This window comes from Canis lupus, chromosome 11, assembly GCF_011100685.1.
Source record: "Canis lupus familiaris isolate Mischka breed German Shepherd chromosome 11, alternate assembly UU_Cfam_GSD_1.0, whole genome shotgun sequence".
Taxonomy (NCBI): Eukaryota; Metazoa; Chordata; class Mammalia; order Carnivora; family Canidae; genus Canis; species Canis lupus.
The window spans coordinates 26,322,281-26,348,634 of NC_049232.1; the positions used below are offsets into that span (position 1 = coordinate 26,322,281).

Genomic DNA, 26,354 nt, shown 5'->3' on the forward strand with positions numbered 1-26,354 from the left:
GGTCCATCAAATGTGTGTGTGCGCGCGCGCGCGTGTGTAGGGGGCAATCTCAGCTGATAGTGAATATGTAATTGTTATGTTTGTTTGTTTGTTTGTTTTTTTTTGTTCTGTTTGTTTTGAAGTTTTTTTTAGAGCATTCGCCAGGAAGATAAGGAAGAGTGGGGGTGGCATTCCCTAAATGGCTGGAGGGATCGGGACAGAAGCCAGGTCCATCAAATGTGTGTGCGCGTGCGCGCGTGTGTAGGGGGCAATCTCAGGAGCGGACGCTGCTGTAACGTGCTTCTTGTCCATCAACAGGAGGGTTCTTGGGTTCCCAATCCGTCAAGTGAGGGCTTGGAGTAGGTGACTTCCAGGAGGCCGCCCACCTCACAGTATGAAGCCCCTAGGGTCGGCTTCTAGCACCACTCGGCCTGGGGCCTTGAGGTCGTACGGCCAGTGGGTGGGCCTGAAGTACTTTCCTGGAAGCCTGTTACTCGGGAGCACCTGTGGCACTGTTCGGAGGAGCGTCCCCTGGACGGCGTCGTCGCGCCCGCTCCCCGCGGCAGCAGCTGGGGGGGGTGGGGTGGGGGTGGGGCCGGCGCGGGCAGCACCCGAGACTCACCTGTGCGCGGAGCGGTGACTCACCTGCCCTCCCCCGCTCTCAGGCTGTTCCAGGAGTCACCGCTCCTCCTTCCTGGGGTGGTGGGGGCGGGAATCACTCCTGGCCTGAACCCCCACTAGGGGCCTGAGGTGAAGTAACTCAGGGGTACAGGGCGGAGAGCAAGAGGTCCCGGCTCGGCGTCACCGGGGTCCCCCGGTCGGGGCCTCGTCCCCAAGGCGAGGGCCGGGAAAGCGGGACGGCGGCGGGAGGCGCCGGGAAGAGCGCCGGAGGGAGGTGCCGGGAAGGGCGGGCGGGGCCGGGGCCGCGGGCGGGGGGCGGGCCGGGGGCGGGGGCGCCTGGCGGCCCATTTCCTCCTCGGAGTCGGACTGGAGGGAGACAAAGCGGCGGCCGTCGGCTCCGGGCCTCGGGAACCTTCCTGCGCTCGCCCCCCCTCGCCGCAGGTAACTCTCTTGACGGGGGCGCGGGCTCCGCAGCCGGCCCGAGGGGCTCCTCCTGCGCGCGGGCCGCGGGCTCCGGGGCGACCCCGCCCTGACGGGCTCCCGGCGGGCTGCGGGGCGGCGATCGCCGGCTTCCCGTGCGGCTTCCCGTGCGGCTTCCCGTGCGGCTTCCCGTGCGGGGCCCCGGCCTGCGCTCCGGCCCGGCGGGCGGGGCGGCGCTCCCGGCGCTCGGCAAGTTGGGGGGCCGCGCGGCGGCTGGAGCGGAGCGGGCGGCGGGCCCGGCGGGGGCGCGGCGCTGCCTCTCGGGAAAGTTTCTCCGGGCTTCCAAACTTTGTCCCGGGCGGCTCGGGGCGCGCGCCGGGCCCCTCGGCCGCCTTCCGCCTGGAGGGGAGCCCGCGCCGTGTTTCCGGTGCGGGAGTGGCGGGGAGTTGAGCTTTCCTGGGAAGTGATTGCGGCTTGTGGTTTCCGTGGTCGCACCCTCCTCCCCCTCCCCCCTCCCCCTTCCTCCTCTCCCCTCCCCCCTCCCCCGAAACTGGGCGGTGCGCGGCCGGGAGTGGCGCTGGGCCCGGGCCCCCGCGGAGGGCGAGGTGGGGCGGCGGGTCTGCGCCCGGCCGGCGGGGAGGGGGCGCCGCCCCCGAGCGGACTTCGGCGAGAGCGCGGGGAACCTTTGTTGTGAGGTTGCTCGGCCTTCCGTGCGCTGCGCCCGGGGCGGTCCTTGTCCTCACGGGCGGCGCCGCAGGCTCCCTCTTGACTCTGGAAGGATCGTGCGTGATTGGAAGCACTTGTTGGAAAAAAATGTGGCCCGAATGCCTGACCCTGGCTTGGCGGGAGTGGCTTCCCGAGGTGCGGGCGGCCCTCGGCTCAGGCCGGGATTGGCCGACGTCCTCTTAGGGCCTCTGGCGTCTCTGTGACATTTCTTCGGTGTTCGTTTGGGACGGAATTTGCAATTTAGAAGAGTAAGATAGGTTAAGTCTCCCAACTAAAATTAAGGGCCGTTTCGTACTTATGTTGAAGGAAACGGTTACATCATTGTATTGTTGCAACAGGATGTGCGTTTCTATGAGGATATTTTGTTCAGCAGTGACTTTTTCAACGACTGCAAGTATATGTTACTTTAAAAAGATATATAAATTAGATTAATGAGGATATGTTAACTTTGTTTTACAAGGCGAAAGAGAAATTATCCATAGCCTCTGCTCAGTTGTTTACCCTTCTGGACTTTATTAAGTTAAATAAGCTTTAAAAAATTTATTTATTTATTTATTTATTTATTTATTTATTTATTTGAGAGAATGAGTGAGCGGGAGAGAGCACGAGTAGGGGGAGGAGCTGAGGGAGGAGGAGAATCGGGCTCCCTCCTGAGCACTGAACCCCTCGTGGTGTCGATCTGGAGAGGGGCCTAATAAATTTTGTTTGGAGAAGTCCAGAAAGTGTCTGGAAGGGAGTGGCATTTATTTGAACTGTATGAAACGCGATTCGGGTTTTGTCAGTGGAGGAAGCATAAAAGGCAATAGGAATTGGTGTAATTACAATATGACTCTTCTGATTTTCCTTGTTTTTGGCTCTTCTCTCTCTCTCTCTCTCTTTTTAAGATTGTATTTATTTATTCACCAGAGACACAGGCAGAGGGAGAAGCAGGCTCCATGCAGGGAGCCCGGTGTGGGACTTGATCCTGGGTCTCCAGGATCAGGCCCTGGGCTGAAGGCACGCTAAACCGCTGAGCCACCCAGGCTGCCCTTGGCTCTTGCTTCTTATTGTTTTTCTTTTTAATCCACTCCTACCCAAGATTTCTTTCAAACCTATCCCAGTCTCTGACATCATTGAGGTGGTATCACAGTCATTGCCATCAGCAGCATCTCATTCTGTACAGTAATTGAGATCTCCCTCTAAGCTGAGAATCCCTTCTCTGCCCAGTTTCCATGTCTTCAGACTTCAGCGCTCAAGTCCCAAGTTTTCTATTTCGGTAGTGGATGTCTCACCTCACCTGTGTGGTCACCTGTACACCAGAGAGCTATGTGTCCCAGGGGCTTCTCAAATTCAGCATGCCCCAAATGAGACACCTTTCTTTTCTGGAAACCTAAACCATTTGTGGAGATCAACAGTAACTGTTGATCAGGAATTTTTTGAGAAAGTAGTAGCCTGAGACATGACAGACCCACCTGGTTGTTGAAGGTGGTTACGTGTAGTGGTGGTGAAGATCTGGACCAAGGGAACAGTCCTCGGCTTGTGTAAAGATCCTGAGACAGGAAGGAACTTCATGTGTTTTGAGACCTAAGACCTGTATAGCTTGAGTACTTTTGGAGTGGGGAGAAGGTCTTCCACAAGATTGCCAGGGAACAGGTTTAGATTTTACTCTAAGATCTGTTAGAAGCCATAGTAGGGAGTTTCATGATGTGATATTTTATTTATTTATTTAAAAAAATTAAAAAAATTATTTATGATAGTCACACACACACACAGAGAGAGAGAGAGAGAGAGGCAGAGGGAGAAGCAGGCTCCATGCACCTGGAGCCCAACGTGGGATTTGATCCCGGGTCTCCAGGATTGCGCCCTGGGCCAAAGGCAGGCTCCAAACCACTGCGCCACTCAGGGATCCCCATGATGTGATATTTTAAAGGAAGATGGTGGGAGTGAGGTGGTGCTGATGAAAGAAGCTGTAGTTTGGGGAAGTGAGACAGGGTTTAAATAAGGATTGGGTGTAGGGGCCTAGGCTTATCTATAACTTGTAGAAACAAGTTATAGATGTTCAATGATGCATACCTCTCTCCCCAACTGTATTCTGTCCCTTTCATGATGAGCTCTTAGTCACGCCTCATGACTCAGGGCTTTTCTTTCTGATAGCGAACCTCTTCTTACCAGGAGATGTACTCCATTATTCTGTACCTTATATTATTGAGTCCCCATTTGCCTTTTCTGCTACAAAAAAGTGGTCCTGTGAGCCCCTTGGTAGCCTTAGCCTTTGACTTGCATGACCTGGAGGGCAAATGAGATACTGTTGAATGAATGAGGAAGAAAAAGAGTTTAACATCTAGAGTCTAGCTTGTGGGTGGAACTATGACAATGAGGCAATGGTCAGATTATGGAGAGCTTCACAGTCAAAACCGTCTCCATTCCATTGTTCCTCCTTTTCTCATCATGTCTAATCAGAGATGAAATCCTGTTCATCCAGTGTTCCTCTTACGTTAATTCCTTTTTTCTCTTTTCTTTGTTCCACTGCAGTTTAGATTATCTTTTTTTTTTTTTTTTAAGATTTTATTTATTTATTCATGAGAGACAGAGAGAGAGAGAGAGAGGCGCTGAGACACAGGCAGAGGGAGAAGCAGGCTCCATGCAGGGAGCCCGACCTGGGACTCCATTCCGGGTCTCCAGGATCATGCCCTGGGCTGAAGGTGGCGCTAAACCGCTGAGCCACGCGGGATGCCCATCTTCTTATCTTTGAGCTATTGAAACTACTTGAGGTTCTCTGGATAAATTTTTCTATTTTTGTTTGCTTTGGTGGCTTTTTCATATTCTTCCTTTGCCTGAACCTGTTCTCTTTTTTTCATCCATGTGACAAACTCATTTACTCTTTAAAATCTACCTTAGATGTCAGTGCCTCTGGGTTTTCTCTTAGAACTCAGTGCTTCTTGGGTAGCTTGTACATATTCTGTGGTTGCATTTTTCATACTGTTTGGCAAGTATTTTTATATATCTTTATCCCAGCTGGGGGTTTCTTAGAAATGGGGCCTGGGCTTTTATTTTTGACAAAACTTTTTAAAAGATTTTATTTATTTATTCATGAGAGACAGAGAGAGAGAGAGAGAGACAGAGAGAGAGAGAGGCAGAGACACAGGCAGAGGGAGAAGCAGGCTCCATGCGGGGAGCCTGACCTGGGACTTGATCCCAGGTCTCCAGGATCATGCCCTGGGCTGAAGGCGGCGCTAATCCGCTGAGCTACCCGGGGCTGCCCAAAACTTTTAGAAATTAGAGTATGATATACAAGTAGAAGAGTGCTCAAATCATGCGTACCTAACTACTTAATGAAGTATTTTTTTAAAGATTATTTGTTTATTTATTCATGAGAGAGAGAGAGAGATGGGCAGAGACACAGGCAGAGGGAGAAGCAGGCTTCATGCTGGGAGCAGGACGTGGGACTCGATCCCGGGTCTCCAGGATCACGCCCTGGGCTGCACACGGTGCTAAACCGCTGCGCCACCGGGGCTGCCCACCTTTCAGTTTTTAACACCTAAGCAGTACTTATGTTCATGTGAGAAACTTACTGCTATCTCCTTGCTGAACTGATCAGACTCAGGTTGGCATTCAAGACCTTCTAAATTCTAGGGACACCTTGGTGGCTCAGTTAAGTGTCTGTTCAGGTCATGATCCTGGGGTCTTGGGATTCAGCCCTGTGTCCAGCTCCCTGCTCAGCGCAAGTCTACTTCTCTCCCCACTCTCTGGCTCATGTGCGGTGTGCGCTCTCTTTCTCTCTCTAATAAATAAATAAAATCTTAAAAAAATGCCCCTTCTAAATTCTGGCCCTAAATTAATTTGTTCAGCTTTCCCTCCCTGCTCTCCCTTCCTTCCTTTCTCTCTCTCTCTTTCTTTGTTTCTTTCAAATTTTATTTATTTATTCATGAGAGACATGCAGAGAGAGATAGGCAGAGGGAGAAACAGGCTCCTCCCAGGGAGCAGGATGGGAGACTCCATCCCAGGACCCCAGGACCATGCCCTGAGCTAAAGGCAGATGCTCAACTGCTGAGCCACCCAGGATGGTTTATTTTACTTAGCATAATACTTTCAAGGTTCACTTGTGTTGTAGCATATGTCAGAATTTCCTTCCTTCTTTCTTTTCTTTTAAAGATTTATTTATTTATTTGTTTATTTATTTATTTATTTATGATAGAGAGAGAGGCAGAGACACAGGAGGAGGGAAAAGCAGGCTCCACGCTGGGAGCCTGACGTGGGCCTGGATCCCGGGACTCCAGGATCGCGCTCTGGGCCAAAGGCAGGCGCCAAACCGCTGAGCCACCCAGGGATCCCCATTTCCTTCCTTTTTTAAAGCAGAATTATAATCTCTTGTCCGTTCATCTGTTGATGGACACTTTGGTTGCTTCCACCTTTTAGCTGTTAGTAATGCTGACACGGACATGGGTGTATACATAATGTGTTTGTATCCCTGTTTTCAATTCCTTTGGATAGGAACCCAGAAATGGAATTTTTGGGTCATAAGATAAATTCAGTGCTTACAATTTGCACAGTTGCACAGCAGTGCAACTGCTGTACTATTTTCTACAGTAGCTGTGCCATTTTATATTTTTACTAGTAGTGTATGAGAGTTCTAGTTTCTCTTCACATCCTTACCAACAATTGTTATTTTTTTTCTTTCTTTTTTAAATAGCCATCCTAACAGAAGTGAGGTGATATTTCTTTGTGGTTTTGATTTGCATTTCTCTGATTAGTGACCTTGAACATCTTTTCATGTGATTATTGGCTATTTGTATATTTTCTTTGAGGAAATCTCTGTTCAAGTCCTCTGGTAATTTTAATCGGGTTGTTTCCTTTTTTGTTCAGTTGTAGATGTTCTTTATATGTTCTGAATTTAAAAAAAATTCCAGTGTAGTTAACAGAAAATGTTATCGTTTCAGTTGTACAGTGTAGTGTTTCAGCAATTCTGTTCATTACTCAGTACCTATTCATGTTAAGTGTACCCTTAATCCCCTTTACTGATTTCACTCATCCCCTACCCACCTCCCCCCTGGTACGAATCAGTTTGTTTTCTATAATTAAGAGTCTATTTTTTGGTTATCGTTTTTTTTTCCTTTGTTTTGTTTCTTAAATTGCACATATGAGTGAAATCATATTGTATTTGTCTCTCTGATTTATTTCCCTTAGCATTGTACTTTCTAGATCCACCCAGTTGCAAATGGCAAGATTTCGTTCTTTTTGATGACTAATATTCCATTGTGTATACCACATCTTCTTTATCTGTTCGTTAATCAGTGGACGCCTGGCTGCTTCCATAAGTTGGCTATTGTAAATAATACTGCAGTGAACATAAAGATGCATCTATCTTTTTGTTTTTGTTTTCTTAAGATTTTATTTATTTATTTGACAGAGAGCACAATCAGAGGGGTGGCAGGCAGAGGGAGAGGGAGAAGCAGGCGCAGGGTGCCTGATGTGGGACTCCATCCCAGGACCCTGAGATCACAGCCTGAGCTGAAGGCAGACGCGTAACTGACTGAGCCACCCAGGCGCCCTGCATGTATCTTTTTGAATGAATGTCTTCATATTCTTTGGGTAAATATCCAGTAGTGAACATACATTCTGGATATTAATCCCCTTTTAGTATATGTTTTGTAAATATTTTCTCTTAAGTTTTTGTGTTGCCTTTTCACCCTGTTGATAATGTCCTTTGATGCACAGAATTTTAAATTTTGATCAAGGTCAGTTTATCTATTTTTTCTTTTGTTGTCTGTTTTTGGTGTTACGTATAAAAAGTCGGTGAATACAATGGGTTGGAGCGTCTCTATTTTTTTCTTTTTCTTTTTAAATCATAAATTTATTTTTTATTGGTGTTCAATTTGCCAACATACGGAATAACACCCAGTGCTCATCCCGTCAAGTGCCCCCCTCAGTGCCAGTCACCCGTTCACCCCCACCCCCCGCCCTCTATTTTTTTTCTTTCTTTTTTTTTTTTTAAGATTTTTTTATTTTATTTTTTTAAAAGCTTTTTATCTTTTTTTTATTTTTATTTATTTATGATAGTCACAGAGAGAGAGAGAGAGAGAGAGAGAGAGAGAGAGGCAGAGACATAGGCAGAGGGAGAAGCAGGCTCCATGCACCGGGAGCCCGACGTGGGATTCGATCCCAGGTCTCCAGGATCGCGCCCTGGGCCAAAGGCAGGCGCTAAACCGCAGCGCCACCCAGGGATCCCTATTTTTTTTTTCTTTCACCACTTTAGCTATACTGTGGATACCTTGAAGGCAGGAACTAAGTTACTATTGTAGACCCTGTTTTCCTCCAGCAAAGTGAGCCAGAGTGAGCAAGGAAAAAGTAAGGACAATTTTTTAAATATAATTTTTATTTATTTTATTTTATTTAATTAATTTTTAAAAAGATTTTATTTATTTATTGATGAGAGACACAGAGAGAGGCAGAGACACAGGCAGAGGGAGAAGCAGACTCCATGCAGGGAGCCTGACCTGGGACTGGATCCCCGGTCTCCAGGATCATGCCCTGGGCCAAAGGTGGCGCTAAACTGCTGAGCCACCCGGGCTACTAAATATAATTTTTAAAAGGTCATAATGAACAATAACCAGTTATGTTTAGAGTGGGGTGTTTCCTGCTATTGCTAATTTGTCATTGATTGTGTCTGTCTCATGAATTATGATGATAACATGTTTTTAGGAGTTTTTAATCTAAAAGTCCCAAGTGGAGAGTGTATGGAGTTTGAACTTTGTCACCTGCATAATGAATAAGATTATTTATTTATTTATTTAGTTTGTTTTTTTTTTTTAAGATTTTTATTTATTTATTCATGAGAGACACAGAGAGAGAGAGAGGCAGAGACACAGGCAGAGGAAGAAGCAGGCTCCATGCAGGGAGCCCAACATGGGACTCAATCCCAATCCCGGGTCTTCAGGATCAGGCCCTGGGCTGAAGGCAGTGCTAAACCACTGAGCCCCCCCTCCCCCCCACCCCCCAGGCTGCCCCAAGAAGAGAATTTGTAAAGAATATTTATTTGTTTATTCTTTAAGATTTTATTTATTTACTTGACAGAGCGTAAGCAGGGGGAATGGCAGAGGGAGAGGGAGAAGCAGGTTCCTGGGGATCAGGGAGCCCAATGCCAGGCTCCATCCCAGGACCCTGGGATCATAGACCTGAGCCGATGTCAGATACTTAACCTGAGGAGCCACCCAGGTGCCCCTATGAAGGATATTTAACTTCTAATGTGATAAAATGGTAATTTATTCTTTCATTTATGGAGTCCTGAACAGGAAATGTTTTTATCCATATTAAGTGGGTTGTCCTACAAGTAAAACTAGTGAACTAGTTCAGTATTTAAATAGTATTAAATTGCTGCTTCCTTTAGACTCTCTTAGACAACAAATTCTTTGGCTAGATGCCGAGCTCCTTCAGGGCAATTCATTCTTCTGAATCTTTGACTCCTGTGATACCTGACTCATTTGTAAACCCATAGCAGATACTCTTTGATAAATACTGTATAAGTTATAATAGGTATACATATGCTATATGTAGGATTGTGCCAGGGGGTGGAGGCATGGCTTTACATTCAGCTTATTCAAGTTTTTTTGGTAATAAAATTTATAGCACTTAGAGATAAACTCTGTTAATAACATTTTGGTGTACATCTTCTAATCTTTTTTTCTAGGTATGTATACTGTCTGTAACTTATAAATATTTTATTTATTTATTCATTATTTATTTGTTTATTCATTCATCCACACAGAAAGAGAGGCAGGCTCCATGCAAGGAGTCCGATGTGGGACTTGATCCCGGGAATCAGGTTCAGGCCCTGAGCCAAAGGCAGACGCTCAACCGTTGAGCCACCCAGGTGTCCCTGTCTGTAACTTTTATAAAAATTAGTTTTTAATGTATGTGCTCTTTTGTAATCTTTGTAATCTACTGGCCATTTATTATAATTTGAACATTTCCCTATTAGTGGGATAAGATTGACTTTTTTTTTTTAAGATTGACTTTTATTTTAAGTATCACTTAGAAAAAAAGACTGCCAAATAAACTAGGCAATGACGTCATATGTAAGATACATCCGAATTTTAGAGACTTAAAAATGTAAAATACATATGCTTTAGAACTGATGACATGATTAATTGTATAATCCTAATATAGCATGTTAATGTTATTAATGCTAATAATGCCCCTACTATTCTGTTATGTAGCTTCTTTTTTTTTTTAATTTTTTTTTTTTTTTCATTTATCAATGATAGTCACACAGAGAGAGAGAGAGAGAGAGAGGCAGAGACACAGGCAGAGGGAGAAGCAGGCTCCATGCACCGGGAGCCTGACGTGGGATTCGATCCCGGGTCTCCAGGATCGCGCCCTGGGCCAAAGGCAGGCGCTAAACCGCTGCGCCACCCAGGGATCCCTGTTATGTAGCTTCTTTTTAATCAACTCTCTGTTAAACATTTAGTTTGCTTCCAGAGCTTCTTTAGTGTAGCTAAATCTTCTGCCCATCCTTGATTATTTATTATGGATAACTTTGAAGTGGAATTCCTGGGGAAAAGTTTTGCTGTTGTTTAAAAAATTTTTTCAGGGGTACCTGGGTGGCTCAATTGGTTGAGCATTGAGCATCTGCCTTTGGCACAGGTAATGAACCCATGGTCCTGGGGATTGTGGGATTGAGCCCCATGTAAGACTCCCTGAGTCGGCTTCTTCCTCTCTCCCTCCTCTCCCCTCCTCTCCGCTTGTGCATGATCTCTCAAATAAATAAAATCCTTAAAGTTTTATAAATCTCAAAAAAAAATCTTTAAAGAAAATAAAAATGTCTTGTTATGTTTTATCAACATGGATTATTTGGTACGTTAATTAAAAATTTTTTTTTAAGATTTTATTTATTCATGAGAGACAGAGAGAGAGAGAGAGAGAGGGAGAGAGAGGCAGAGAGAGAAGCAGGCTCCATGCAGGGAGCCTGATGTGGGACTCAGTCCCCCACCTCCAGGATCACACCCTGGGCTGAAGTTGACGCTAAACCGCTGAGCCACCCGGGCTGCCCCCTAATTTTAAATTTTTTTTAGGAACTGTCATACTTACCATATTACATTCCTACGGGCAGTACACAAGGGCTCTAATTTCTCCACATCTTTGACAACACTTTCTGTCTTATTTTTTTCTTTTTTCTTTGATGGTCGCCATCCTAATGAATATGAGGGGTTATTTCATTGTAGTGTTGATTTGCATTTCCCTAGTGACTCGTGGTGTTGAGTATCTTTTGATGTGTTTGTTGGACATCCCTGTGTATCTCTGGAGAAATGTTTATTCAGATCCTTTGCACATCATTGAGTTGTTTTTTTGGTGTTTGATTTTAGGAGTTCTCTGTATTTTCTGAGAATTAATCCCTTATCTCATATGACTTGAAAATATTTTCTTCCATTATCTAAGTTGCCTTTTTACCCTGTGGATTATGTCCTTTGTACACGGAAGTTTTTATTTTGATGAAGTCCAATTTACTTGTGCCTTTGGTGATGTATGAAGGAAATCATCTCCGTATCCAATGTCATGAAACTTTTGCCCTGTGTCTTTTTTCTAAGAGTTTAATAGTTTTAGCTTAACAGTTAGGTCTTTGGTCCATTTTGAGTTCATTTTTCTGTATGTTATTTGGTAATGATCCAATTTCATTCTTTTACATGTGGATATGCAGGTTACTCCGCACCATTTGTTGAAAAGACTGTCATTTCCTCTTTGAATGGTTTTGACACCTTTGTTGAAAATAATTTGATTGTAAATGTGAGCTTTTGTTTATGGATTGTTTATTCTCTTGGTCTTTTTTTTATTTTTTAAGGTTTTATTTATTTATTCATGAGAAACACAGAGAGAGGGAGGCAGAGACCTAGGCAGAGGGAGAAGCATCCTCCATGCCAAGTGCCCAGTGCGGGACTTGATCCCAGAAATCCGGGATCACACACTGAGCAAAAGGCAGATGCTCAACCGCTGAGCCACCCAGGCATCCCTACCATGCTGTTTTGATTGCTGTAGTTTTGTATTAAGCTGATGCCAAATTAGCTCCTGACACTAGTAACATTTTGTACATTTTTATTCTGTGATTCAAATGTGTACATGTGTTGTGAAAATAAATTCATTTATGTTATATATATTTTTATTGTGGAAGTGATTACAGAGCTGTGAGAGTTTGATAAAACTTGTGGAATAGTACACCAGAGTAAATCTTACTGTGTGTGAAAGTGATAAAATAGGTAAAAAATAGTCATCGAAAAAAATTTTTTTTGCAAATTTGATCTTTGACATATACATAAATAATGAAAACGAAGGTTAATTATCATTTCTGCTTTCTCAGCTTAAATAATTTTTTCCTTATGAGTGACTGTGAAGACACACCCTTAAAAGTATTCAAGGAATACTTGAATACGTTAAAATGTTATAATGTACACATTGGAGGATTTGAATCTTACTAGTTCCTTCTGTTTTCTTTGAAGAAAAAAAAAAAGAGAAACCTGGGTGGCTCAGTTGGTTGAGCCTATGCCTTTGGCTAGGATGGTGGTCCTGGAGTCCTGGATTTAAGCCTCACAAACGGCTCCCTGCTCAGCGGGAACCTGCTTCTCCCTCTTTGTCCCTCCACCCTGGTCACCCACATGTGCTCTCTCTCTCTCAAATGAATAAAACCTTAAAAAAAAATTCAGAAAAGAAAAATAGATAAATGCAAAATATATCAGGCTTCTTGGGAGAGCCTTCCTGAGCAACAATTCCTAAAATATACCCAGATGCTAGTGTGCTAGCTTCCAGACCTTGAGGGTCATTGCTTGTGTAGTGTGTTGATCAGCTCAGCCTCTCACAAGGTATGCCTGGGCCAAACAGTCTGGGGAAGTGAACAGTATGGCTTGATATGCCCTGTCTAATGCTGTTTGTTCACTTGCAAGAGCACTATACTAAATTTATGCATTATTGAAAGTTCAAAGCATGCAGAAATAACCGTGCTTCAAAATAAAACTTCCAACATTGCCCTTTCTAAACTCTTGGAGTCTCTAAATGTTCATTATTTTTTTCTTTAGTTTTTTTTTTTTTTTTTTGTAACTATCAAACTTCTCCATGTGCAAGCATGCCACCAACCCCATTTCCAATGGAGCTTGAAATTAACATGCATTTCTATTTGCTTGTTGATAGACTGCCATCTATCACCTCTACTTTTTGATTGTGGTTTAATTTGTGATTTGTGCATTTTCAGTGGCTCAAGTTTGGAGTAATGCGTATAATGTAAATATGATTTGAAAGGCTACTTTGTTATTTTTTTAAAGATTTTATTTATTCATAAGAGACACACAGAGGCAGAGAGACATAGGCAGAGGGAGAAGCAGGCCCCCTGCAGGGAGCCCGATGTGGGGACTGGATTTCGGGACCCCAGAATCATGCCCTGAGCCAAAGGCAGATGCTCAACCGCTGAGTGTTATTTTATTTTATTTTTTATTTTTTTAAAGATTTTATTTATTCATGAGAGACAGAGAGAGAGAGGCAGAGACACAGGCAGAGGGAGAAGCAGGCTCCATGCAGGTAGCCCGATGTGGGACTGGATCCTGGGTCTCTAGAATCACACCCTGGGCTGAAGGCTGCGCTAAACCGCTGAGCCACCCGGGCTGCCTTGAGTGTTATTTTAAATGTTTATAAAGATTGATTGTTTGGAACAAGTGTTATATGAATAGTATGATTTGGTTTTTAAAGTTCCTTGTGGTGTGTCCTGTGTCGTAATTGTAGTAGAGGAAGAGCATGAATTACACTGTGGAAAGTTGTTATAATTTTAAGCTGTGAAAATTTTTTTTAAAGAGACTTCCAGGGCTTTATAGAAGAAACAAACTATCATTTGCTTTAAAAATTTGTAATGAGGGCAGCCCGGGTGGCTCAGCGGTTTAGCGCCACCTTCAGCGCAGGGCCTGATCCTGGAGACCTAGGATCAAGTCCCATGTTGGGCTCCCTGCATGGAGCCTGCTTCTCCCTCTGCCTGTGTCTCTGCCTCTCTCTCTGTGTGTCTCTCATGAGTAAATAAATAAAATCTTTAAAAAAAACAAAACAAAACAAAACACAAAGGCAGATGCTCAACCACTGAGCCACTCAGGCGTCCCATGAATAATCCAATTTAATCTTAGTGTTAAATAACTGGTTTTTCTTCTTCTTTTTCTTTTTTTTTTTTTTTTTTTTTTTCTTCTTAATTGCTAATTTTAAAGCTAGTTCTTTCCTGGATTACTTAGTTTTGGCTATTGCATTTCATTTTTATTGAGCCTTAGATTCCCCTCATTTTCTTATTCTGAGATTTCATTAGTAAATATTGTCATAAATAAGTTGACCATCAGTTGCTTTTGAAAATGTTTTATTGTTATGGCTGATTAATATTTGACTTTACGAATTGAAGATGTGAGTTGGAAGCCTAATTATCAGGTTACATAATCCTGTACTGGTTTATTAACCAGGTAGGACTGAATCCCTGTTCTTGAAATTGAAAGTGCTGTCATTAACTCAGGAAATGCATTCAGTGTAGCCCATTTCAAGTGACATGAAGGATAGGAATCTTTGCTAATAGTCCATTTACCCTGTGCAGCTCCGATACATGCTTTTCTTTCTAAGCAAAGATGCACTGTTACTATTCTCCCATGGTATATTGAATATTTCATTACGTTAAATATTTCATTATTAATCTAGACTCTTAATCATGGTTTGTGAAAAATGATAGTGCAGTGAATAAGGCAGAACTGAAAGGATAAGTTACTCATCAGTGTTCATGGGGTTTTCTCTTCCTGGGGATCTCTGAATTGGCAAAGGTTTCTTACAATCATCTGTTATCATTTTCTTGCTTCCTTGGACCTGGGGTCATCATGTTCTCAGAAAAGCTGTGGTCTAACTTTGAAGTGTATCTTTAGAAACCTGTCATTTTGCAGGGAAGTGGCTAAGTGAAATGTGAGCTCTATCCCTTGGGAGAAGGGGGAAAAAAACCAAGGGAATGGAAGAAGACTGCAATACTTGAGAGAAATTTAAGCATCTTTGGGGTCATTAAGACCAATGAAAGATGTAATGTTTTCTAGGTGTCTTTATGGAGTCATGATCAAAGGCAACCTTTAGTTTGCTGTATCTCAGTTACAGTGGGAAGGGTTCAGTTAAATGCAATAAACATTTATTAAAAGTCTGCCTTTCAAAGCACTTATTGGGGAAGATGTTAAGAATTTCTAAGTCACCATTGCTAACCTCAAGAAATTTACAAACTAATGGGAGTATTAGCCTTAGTGATATCACTGACAGGTAAGAATTAGCAATCTGTAGCTGTTTTTGCTAATTTATAATACACATTGTTTTAAAGATTTATTTATTTATTTTAGAGACTGCCTGTGTTCGAGCAAGTTGGGGTGGGAGGTGGCAGAGGGAGAGGGAGAGGGAGAGGGAGAGAGAAACCTCTCAAGCCAACTCTTCCCTGAGCCTGGAGCCCAACATGGGGCTTGATCCCAGGACCCCAAGACTGTGACCTGAGTTGAAATCAAGAATCAGATGCTCAACCCACTGAGCCACCTGAGTACCTTGAGAGAGACATTTCTTACTTCTTCAACAAGTGTCACTTGCTAGATGAAACCTGAAACTGTCAAGCCAGTTGTTGATTATTTATAGAATGTTGTTAGGTCAAAGTTATGCTTAAAAAAGCCTTGGTTTCCCTGCTCAAAGGGGAGCTCCCAGTTTCCTGGGAGATGGATGCACGGATCTAGTGCTGTGTATTAAGTGCTGTAACAGAGAAGCTTGTGAAGTGCTGGGGGAACCCAGAAGAGAGGGAACGGCTCTCTCTGTGGGATTAGAGGACACTTGTTTGTGTCTTCAAGGAAGATGGAAAAGACTGGAAAGGTGCTCTGGACAGAGGAAAAGATTTATATAAAGGGGTCTGGACATATGCGTGTGCATTGGAGATTCACTGAGTGGATTCAGGTGATGAGTCTCAGGCTGAGTCAGGTTTGTTTACAGGAGTTTGGGCTTCATCCTGTTTGTGGTGGGGAAGCATCCTCATTTTTTTCAGGGGGGAGTAGGCTCTTAGGATAAATGAGGCTGTCTGGATAATGATTGGAAATGAGAAGATGCCTAGGTATTTTCAACTGGGACCTAGGCCAGAGCCCTGAGACTGAAGGGTTAGTAGAGTGAGGTATTTACTGAGTGCAGAGGAGGGGGGAGGGAGAGGATGAAAGAAGGGCCTAGAGTCTAGTAAGGCAGCTGGTTTGGTGGAACTTTGGTTAGCAGAAATGGGGAAAGCCCATGAGGGAATAGATAGGGAGGAAAATGCTTTCTTTGCAACCTATGGAGTTGGAGGAACTCAGCTCTTCAGTTGCTTGTGGGGAGAAGTCCTTTGAATTTGGGAAATGCCACTCTGGCCACTTTTGGCCTTCACTGTGGCAGCTATGAAGAGGTGAGATTTGCTGCTTTTTTTCAGGTGGGTGAATGGGTGGATAGGGTTGTAGGATTTCTCAAGTAGTATTATAAACAGTAAGAATAGAATGGGCCCAAAGTATTTTTAAGTTAGGAAAAATAAAGACCAAACAAACCTGTAATGCCCCTTAATTTCTTTGGTTATCTTTAAACCTTATTTTTTGCCATTTATTTCATTTTATTTTCCGCCATTTAAATATTTATCTTCTGTTTTCCACTCATGCTTCTTTTTGGAAGGCTTCGAAGTTCTTTGGTGCTATTGTCCCCTCCTATAAACTGAAACAGTTACCTTCCTTCGTCTTGGACAGCAGATTCTCAGTGAGGACTCCCTGGACTTTTGTGGACTCTGCTCTTGTGCACTGATGTATTGTAACTATTTTTTATTTGACTATTTTCTTATATAGACTGAGCCTTTTCCTCCAACTTTTTTTTTTTTAACATCTTCAAATGAATGGAAAAGTTGAAAGATGGGATCCCTGGGTGGCGCAGCGGTTTGGCGCCTGCCTTTGGCTCGGGCACGATCCTGGAGGCCTGGGATCGAATCCCACGTCGGGCTCCCTGCATGGAGCCTGCTTCTCCCTCTGCCTGTGTATCTGCCTCTCTGTCTCTCTCTGTGTAACTATCATGAATAAATAAATAAAATCTTTAAAAAAAAAAAAAAAAGGAAAAGTTGAAAGAGTAATAGAGTAAGCAATTGATTCATCAATTCACTTAGATTTACCAATTATTAACATCTTTCATATTTGTTCAGTTACTCTATATAAAGTTTTCGAGGCATTTGAAAGTAAACTTCAGATTCCAGGGTACTTCACCCTTAAGTTCTTCAGCATGTAATTCCTAAGAATAAGGACACAGATTTTACCTAACTGCAATATCACACAAGACATTTTACATTGATAAAGTAGTGTAATTCCTTTTAAAGAGTGGTCCAAGAACATTGTCGGTTCTCTCTGGGAACTTGGGAGAAATGCTGTCTCTGATGTTCTACCCTAGACATAATGTGGGAAACAAAGGCAAAAGAAAAATTAAATTTGCTTACTACTTACAGTCCATTAACAAGTCCTTGAAACGGGCAGAGTGACCTTCTCTAGAAGCCCAACTGCCTCTATCTTAATACTTTGCTAAGGGCAAAAGACAGTCTTACCCCTACTCCCAGGATCTTGTGAATCTACTTTGATATATAAAAATTCCTTTGGGAACTTCTTTACCTCTACCCGTCAAGATGTATGTTGGCAATCATTTTTCAAGCATGTGACCCACTAATGTACACCTGAAGGGTCTCAAGACTAAGGTTTTATTAGAAAGTAATAAACAACCTTTTCCTAACAATAGCTAGCTCAGTTAAGGTCCTGGAAACATTGTTTCTAAAATTCCTTAGAGACTTAGGCTATCCCTGATCCCCTCCCAACTTGAAACTATATAATCAGCCACTCCTCACGACCCCAGTGCAACTCTGTCTATGGGTCCCATCTCCGTGCTTTAATAAAATCACCTTTAAAAAAAAAAAGATTTTATTTATTTATTCATGAGAGACAGAGAGAGGCAGAGACATAGGCAGAGGGAGAAGCAGGCTCCATGCAGGGAGCCCAGTGTGGGACTTAATCACAGAACTCTGGGATCACATCCTGAGCCAAAGGCAGATAGATGTTCAACCACCCCAGGTATCCTTAATAAAATCACCTTTTGCACAAAAGATGTCTAAATTCTTTCTTGGCCATTGGCTCTGAACTCAACACTTTCCTACATCAACCTGCTGAATCAGAATTTGTCTTTTAACAGAATTCCCAGAAATACTGGTTTTATGGTAGAGTCCGTATTAAATTTGGTCAGTTGTCCCAGTGATTTTTTTTTTTTTTTTTTTAATCCAGGAATGAGGGGCACCTGGGTGGCTTAGTTGATTAAGCATCTGCCTTAGGCTCAGGTCATGGTCCTGGGGTCCTGGAATCAAGCGCCTTGTTGGGCAACCTGCTCACTGAGGGGGTTAGCTTCTCCCTGTCCCTCTGCCCCTCCCCCTGCTTTTGCTCACACGCGCTCTCTCTCTCTCTCTCCACCCCCTTTCCTCTCTCTCAAAAAAAAAAAAAAAAGGAATCAATACAAGATCACATACTACATTTAGTTGTCATATCTCTTTAGAGTTTCTATTTCTGTTCCCCTCCCCCCTTCATGACACTGACGCTTTTTAAAAATTTACTTTTTGTTTTTATTTTAATTTTTTAAAGAGACTTTATTTATTCATGAGATGCACACACACACACAGAGGCAGAGACACAGGCAGAGGGAGAAGCAGGCTCCATGCAGGGAGCCGGATGTGGGACTCGATCCCGGGACTCCAGGATCATGCCCTGGGCCGAAGGTAGGTGCTAAACCACTGAGCCACCCAGGGATCCCCAATACTGATGCTTTGTAAGAGTTTGGGCTGATTTTGTAGATACTCTATAGTTTGGATTGGTCTGATTGTTTCCATTTTTGGCAGTACTATGCATGTGATGTTGCTTCTTAATGAGGGCATTGCAACAGTTGTCATTGTTCTGGTGGTGATGCCAAGCTTAAATGCATGATTAATTAGCATCTGCCAGATTTCTCCCTTGTAAGGCACCTGTTTCCTTTTGCACTGTTGGGGTGGAAGAATTTCTTTTACCCTTCAAAGTCCTTGTGTTGCTAGACTAAGAATCAAATTTATGTAAGACCCATTAAAGGGAGAAAATAAAATTTAATAGTATACATAAGGGGAATCTACACAAACACTGAGATTCTAAAGATAGGCAACGTATATACGTGAATTAAGGACAAAGGGAGGGACATGAGGACATAAAGGGGAGAAAGACCGTTAGTAGGAAGGTGAAAGGAAATCCTTATAAAACAAAGGTCGCCCTGTTACGTAGGTAAGTGTCTTAGGTAAAGAGAAATCTGTTAATAGCTCTCTTTCTAATATAAGCAGGCAGTTGATGGGGGTGATAGGGTTTTTCCTGAATCCGCTGGGTTTTGATTTTTTTTTTAAAGATTTTATTTATTCATGAGGGACGCAGAGACTGAGGCAGAGGGAGAAGCAGGCTCCATGCATGGGTTCACGACCGGAGCCAAAGGCAGATGCTCAACTGCTGAGCCACCCAGGTGTCCTGATTGTTTTTTATTTAAAAGAATTAAAAAAATTTTTTTTAAAAATTTATTTGACAGAGAGCACGTGTGAGCTTGTGCATAAGCAGGGAGAGTGGTAGGCTGAGGGAGAGGGAGAAGCAGGCCCCCTGCTGAGCAGTGCTGGTGGCTGGATCCCACATCTCAGCAGAAGGCAGGCACTTAACCAACTGAGCCACCCAAGCACCCCTTGATTGCTTTTAACTCAATGTTTAAACCAAAGTGCCCCATCTTGCAGAGATTTACCTCTAGCCCCCACAGTTCTTAATTAATTGCTATGATGATCTGATAAGCATTTCTGATGTGTCTTTTGTGTCCCTTGCACCTACCAGGATCCCAGGATGTGATAATTGGTAAGTCAATGAATGACAAAATAGGTCATCAAAAATCTATATTACGGGGCACTTGGGTGGCTCAGTTGGTTAAGCATCTACCTTTGGCTCAGATCATGATACTGATGAAGTTTTGGAATATAGGTGAGGTTTGGAGGGGTGAGGTCCAGAGGTGACAACCAAGAAAGAATTATTGAGACATCTTTGGTGTGAAATGGTGGTTTTATTAAAGCCAGGGGACAGGACCTGTGGGCAGGAGGAACGGCTGCCCCGGGCCTGTGAGGGGTGGCTAATTATGTACCTGGGAATTGGGACGGGTTGGGGATAGCAGTACTCTCTAAAGAATTTTGGAAGCAAGGTTTCCAGGACCTTGAGGGGGCTAGCTGCTATTGTGAAAAGCTCACTTATTACTGTGTAATAAAACCTGAGTCATGAGACCCTTCAGATGTGTATCTGTGGGCCATGTGCTTGGGGGGTGATCGCCAACGCGTATCCTGGGGGTTTAGAGATAAAGGAAATTTTCTTTTCTTTTCTCTTTTCTTTTCTTTTCTTTTCTTTCTTTTCTTTCTTTCTTTCGATTTTATTTCGAGTTTATTTCTTTATAAGAGACACAGAAAGAGAGGCAGAGACACAGGCAGAGGGAGAAGCAGGCTCTCCACAAGGAGCCTGATGTGAGACTTGATCCCGGGACACAGGGATCACGCCCTGAGCCAAAGGCTGATACTCAACCACTGAGCCACCCATGCGTCCTTAAAGAAAATTTCTAAAGGAGTTTTTATGTGTTAAAGTAGACTTACAGGCTCTTGGGAGTTGGGCTAAGATTGCCTTGTGCCCTTAGGAAAGTATGAACATCAAGGCAGCTGAGTCTGTAGAGGAGTGGCCCTCTGCCTGTTTCAAGGACTTGTCAATCAATGTGCTGCCCCAAGCTCATGCCTTGTCCTCAGCTAACCCTGTGTTCCCCCATCGATACCGGAGCCCCTACCAGAGCCCCGAGGTGGACTCCCTGCTCAGCGGGGAGTTTTTACCCCTACCAGCTTCTCTGTGGGTTCTCTCTCTCACTCAAATCTTTAAAAAAAAAAAAAAAAAAGTATATGTTACAAGTTTTATTTTTTTTTTTTTTTTTTTTTTTTTTTTTTTTTTAAACTTCTTTTTTTTTTTTTAATTTTTTTTTTCATTTATTTATGATAGTCACACAGAGAGAGAGAGAGAGAGAGAGGCAGAGACACAGGCAGAGGGAGAAGCAGGCTCCATGCAGGGAGCCCGACGTGGGATTCGATCCGGGGTCTCCAGGATCGCGCCCTGGGCCAAAGGCAGGCGCCAAACCGCTGCGCCACCCAGGGATCCCTATGTTACAAGTTTTAGAGGCAATTCTTTATTTTCTTCCTCAGTCTAGTTAACCCCCCCCCTTTTTAAAAATTATTTATTTATGAGAGACAGGGCACTGTCTCTAAAAGTGAGGCTCCTTTCTTTTTTTTTTTTTTAAATTTTTTTTTTTTTATTTATTTATGATAGTCACACACAGAGAGAGAGAGAGGCAGAGACACAGGCAGAGGGAGAAGTAGGCTCCATGCACCTGGAGCCCGACGTGGGACTCGATCCCGGGTCTCCAGGATCGCGCCCTGGGCCAAAGGCAGGCGCCAAACCGCTGTGCCACCCAGGGATCCCCGAGGCTCCTTTCTAGGACCCCGGGATCCAAACGCTCAACTGCTGAGCCATCCAGGCATCCCAATCTGGGTAATTTTCTAATCTCATTCCAAGTTCAGGGATCTTTTCCCCTGAGTTTCTAAGAAAAATATAATTTTTTTCCCTGTGGGCTGCTTCTCAGTTGTGAAAAGTTTCTTTGCCTTTTAGTCCCATTCCTCTAAAACAAAAACCGCCTTTCCCTTTGTCTCTTTTCTCTTGTGCCTTCAGTTCTGATGCCGGTTTCAATCTTCCTTGCTTTTTTGACTAGTCATCCAGCTTCTTAGGGACATAGGGACTTACTGCGCATCCATAATCAGTTGTTACCATGACTTAGTGCAGCTTTCTCTGGAACACTCTTCCATTGTTAATGGCCTCAGTCATATGGGGTGGAAGCTAAGTAAAGGAATATAGATATCTGGTTCATATTGTAAATAGTCACTTCAGGCAGCTCTGGAGCTTTTGTTTTTTCTTTCCCTTCATCTCTTATGTCTTCTTGCTCCATGCGCTGGCCACTTGGGCCTTCTCTTTCTGTAAGTCCTGGGATCTGCTGCTTTGTCTATGGTACCTCAGCCTGCAGTGTTCTCTCAGATACTCACTTGCTCAGTCTTCCTTGACTTTCAGGTTACAGTTCAAATGTCAGAAAGGCCCTTGAAAGACCCTACCTAACCCTATTATCATTATCCCCTTTAATTTTCTTCCTATCCTAGTATATGGTCTTCTTCCTAGCCTAGTATAGTCTTAGTGTTTCTTGAAGGCAGATTTTTTTAGTTCCCTGCCGGCTGGAATAATGCTTATAGGGAGAAGGGGCTCAAATAGTTGCTGAGGGAGTGGCTAAATGGTTGATTGAGTTTTTTTTTTTTTTTTTTAAATATTTTATTTATTCATGAGAGACACAGAGAGGCAGAGACACAGACAGAGGGAGAAGCAGGCTCCATGCAGGGAGCCCGATGCGGGACCCGATCCCGGGACTCCAAGATCACGCCCTGGGCCAAAGGCAGGCGCCAAACCACTGAGCCACCCAGGGATCCCCGAATTTTTTTTTTTTTAGGTTTACCTTTTGTCCTTTGCTTAGCGCTTTTGGTAATCATCATATCTTCTGATGCATGTGGCATGACAGTTTTTCATTTAGGTCTTTTGTCTTTTTTTCTTTCTTTCTTTTGTCTTGTCTCCTTGTCTTTGGTGCTCTCAAGAAAACAAGAAAAGGAACAAAATTTAAAGTGATAACTGGGATCCCTGGGTGGCGCAGCGGTTTAGTGCCTGCCTTTTGCCCAGGGCGAGATCCTGGAGACCCGGGATCGAATCCCACGTCGGGCTCCCGGTGCATGGAGCCTGCTTCTCCCTCTGCCTATGTCTCTGCCTCTCTCTCTTTCTCTGTGTGACTATCATTAAAAAAAAAAAAAAAAAAAAAAGAAATCATGGTTTATGGAATCCAGTTAGTTACTCTGCCTTAGATAAGAAACTTTTTACTCTGATTTTGGCTCTCCATTTAGATCAAGGTTAAGCTTTTTTTTTTTTTTTTTTTTTTTTTTTTTTATATTTTATTTACTTTTTCATGAGAGACACCGAGAGAGGCAGGCTCTATGCAGGGAGCCCGATATGGGACTTGATCCCAAGGACTCTGGTATCGTTCCCTGAGCTGAAGGCAGACGCTCAACCACCGAGCCACTCAGGCGTTCCATTTTTGTCTTTTTTGATGATGATATTGTACTTGGGTTTAGAAAGTGACCACATTGTGGAGGGAAAAAAAAAAACAAGTTTTCTTTTTGTTTACATGAGCCATCTGTGTTTTATACCTCTTATCTTACCCTTCTTTCCTCCCTCTGCCTGTATCACCAACCTGTTTACATTTTAGAAGAAAGTGACAGGCTTGGTTGTAGGGAATTTAGTAAAATAGGCATGTGTCAGAGTGAATCTTAATTATAAGGGTTACCTTATAACCGTCTTTGTTTTTGTTTTGATAGTTACTGGGAGATTTGGGAGTTGAGATTCCAACAGCTGTATTAACTCTGTTTAATGCAGATGCAGCCTGGCATCCTTGTTGCTGCAGTGGAGTAATCCATAATCCTTTATCTTGTGCAGTGTGACAGTTAACGTTACTGTAGGTACTTTTAATTTTAAAATTTCCTGATTTGCATTTAAATGAACCATCTTTACATTGCATTAACTTAACCTTGATGTTAGAAAAAATGGCTTCAAGTAGCAAAGTAAGGATATTCTATAGCTTTGGAGCAGACGGGATTTAAGAATGATGTGGCTATTCTGTTGTAAATGAACATTTAATGTCTTTAGAGAAGGTATGTAAGCTCTTTGCAGAAATGAGGCAGTTTGCCAACAATCAGCCTCCTGGTTCTGATAGAACTATGCTTTTATTTTCTGCTTGTTGCTTTTCCATTTCTCTTTCTATCCTAGAGATTGCTAGTCAAACGCCTACATCCCTGCCCCTTTCTGAATGTATAGTGAACTTTTGCGTAATAGCCAGGATTGCTATTTATAAATACGGTAATGAAGACTGAATAACTACAGTTTAACTTCTTACTTGGTTCCGCTAAGCATGATCCCTCCTAGATAAACCTTAAGGTTTCTGTACTACATTAAGGTTGGCTAGCTCTAGTAGGTTTTGCAATAGATCTTATGAAGAAGTACTCTGTAAGTTGATTGGAAAACTAGAAACTGCCAAGAGTTTAAAACTTATTTGTTTAGGTACTCTAAACAATACTATTAATTGTAAAGAAGCAAAGATATGACTAAGATTAAGGCAGGAGCTTTCTCCTGGTAGACTTGTAAATATTTTATTTTATTTTATTTTATTTTATTTTATTTTATTTTATTTTATTTTATTTTATTTTATTTTTTTTAAATTTTTATTTATTTATGATAGTCTCACAGAGAGAGAGAGAGAGGCAGAGACACAGGCAGAGGGAGAAGCAGGCTCCATGCACCGGGAGCCCGACGTGGGATTCGATCCCGGGTCTCCAGGATCGCGCCCTGGGCCAAAGGCAGGCGCCAAACCGCTGCGCCACCCAGGGATCCCGACTTGTAAATATTTTAAAATCAGTTTGCATAAATTCAGTTCAGCTAATACTATGCTCTGCATAAAGCAGCTTGCCAGCAACTTAAGTGATATAAGGAAGCATAAACATAGGTACTATCCTTAAACTTAAAATACAGCTAGGAAGACCATAGGCTAAACCTGGGAGAAATTAATTAAATTTAATAAAATAATTCAGAAGTTACTGAGAGGTGACGTAAATGAAAGGAATACTAGAATTTCAATCCTGGAAGGACTTGGAGCCTAGAATTCAACCCTTTGCTGTTTATAGACGAGAAAACTGAGGATCCAGAAAGGTCATGTGACTTGTCTTAAGGTCAGAGGGTAAGTTAGTGACAAAGCTGGTACCAGAAGGTATGTTCTTTCCAGAGAACATACTCTCATTAGATTTTATTTACTGTATTTTTAAATTTTTATTTTTAAAATATTTATCTATTCAAGAGAGAGAGAGAGGCAGAGAGAGAAGCAGGCTCCATGCATGGAGCCCAGTGCGGTGCTTGATCCCGGGTCTCCAGGATTACACCCTGGGATGAAGGCAGGCACCAAACCGCTGAGCCACCCAGGGATCCCTCTCATTAGATTTTAAATGCTCTACTTCTACTTTCTGAAATCCTTTTTGGGTTGGGGTCACCAAAAGCATAAATTGGCTCTGTTGTATAGTTTAATAATGTTGGCGTCACTCTTGGCAGGGCCTTTGATTAAAGGTGCTCCACAAGGCAGTCACTCTGCTTCCATCTTGGTTATTGAAAGACTTGAAAACATACTGAATGGGTTCTCAATTTTCAAATGTCAGTATATTTCAAGTGTTTCAATGTGAGTGAGTGATTGAGTCTTTTGCCTTAACACTTAGCAGCAGCAGCCTGAGTCTGGTGAATTTTTATGGGGACGCTGAAGACCTCCTCAGAGATATTACTTAACAGGATTGTAGAGTTCTGGAATATAGAACTGGAAGGGACCTCAGGGGAGAACTCGTTCTTAGTTACAAAGTCTTTTTTTTTTTTTTTTTTTTTTAAGTTACAAAGTCTTGACTAGCTGGGCAAACCTAGCACTCAGATGTTTTTGTTTGCTTTACACAGTGAGATATTTTGGAACAAGGAGATTCACATAAAATTCTGTGTCTCTGGGTCTCTTAAAAAATGATCTGCCAACCCTTCATCTGCATAATAGAGTGCCCGCCTGGAGCTAATGGGCAGCTGGCCACATGCTTTCTTCACTCACCTGTCCTGGCTTCTCCTGGTGGCCTCCCTGAGTGATTAGGTATCATTTGCAATTTCTTACTGTTCTTAATGCTTTGCCTTTTTTTCAAGTTAAGAGAATGGAGTAATTTTTATCCCTAAATATCAAAATAAGAAAAACAAAAGACCCTTTTTTTGAGGGGTGGGGGGACAGTGTTGTTATCAGCAAGTGTACAAATCTTCAGGGTACTCTTCTTCTCTAGGTCAAAAAGCTAGTTTTTCCTCCAAGTTTCAGAGAAGCCTTTTCTTTTTCTGACTTGGCCTACCCAGTCTTCACAGGCCTACTTTGGGCAGCTTCCTCCCTCTTTGTGGTATCTCCCAAACAGCTTTCCTTCTTTTCTGTGTCTTCCCTGGTGGCCCGAGACCTTGTTTCTCAGCTCAGGATTTTCACCTTTGTCCCCACTTTTGCTCATGAAGTAAAAGTTGGCCTGAGTTGTGGATTCTAAAGCACTAGGAAAAGCGATGCCTGGGTGGCTCAGTTGGTTATGTCCGACTCTGGATTTCAGCTCATGTCATGATCTCAGAGTCATGAGATCGATCCCTGTGTCAGGCTCCATGCTTACCTCTCCCTTCTGCTTGTGTTCTGTTTCTTTCTCAGATAAATAAATCTTAAAAAAAAAAAAAGGGCATTAGGAATGCATTTGTGCCGTTTGGACCTTGATTTGCTGCTTTTCCAAAGTTACCAAGTTCTCAGACCTAGTGATTTTTTTTTTCCTCAGGCAGAGGTTGAGCTAACTCTTCTTTTCAAGA

General features: G+C 43.0%; 1 protein-coding gene across 1 annotated transcript in view; it reads left to right on the forward strand.

The window, feature by feature from the left end:
* Positions 1-911: 911 nt before the first annotated feature.
* The window catches only part of CTNNA1 (catenin alpha 1), a 186,080-nt gene continuing 160,637 nt past the window's right edge, over positions 912-26,354 (forward strand). Inside the window, exon 1 of the mRNA XM_038552316.1 lies at positions 912-1,041. The gene's annotated coding sequence lies outside the window, so the exon portion shown is untranslated. The remainder of the gene's footprint in view (positions 1,042-26,354) is intronic.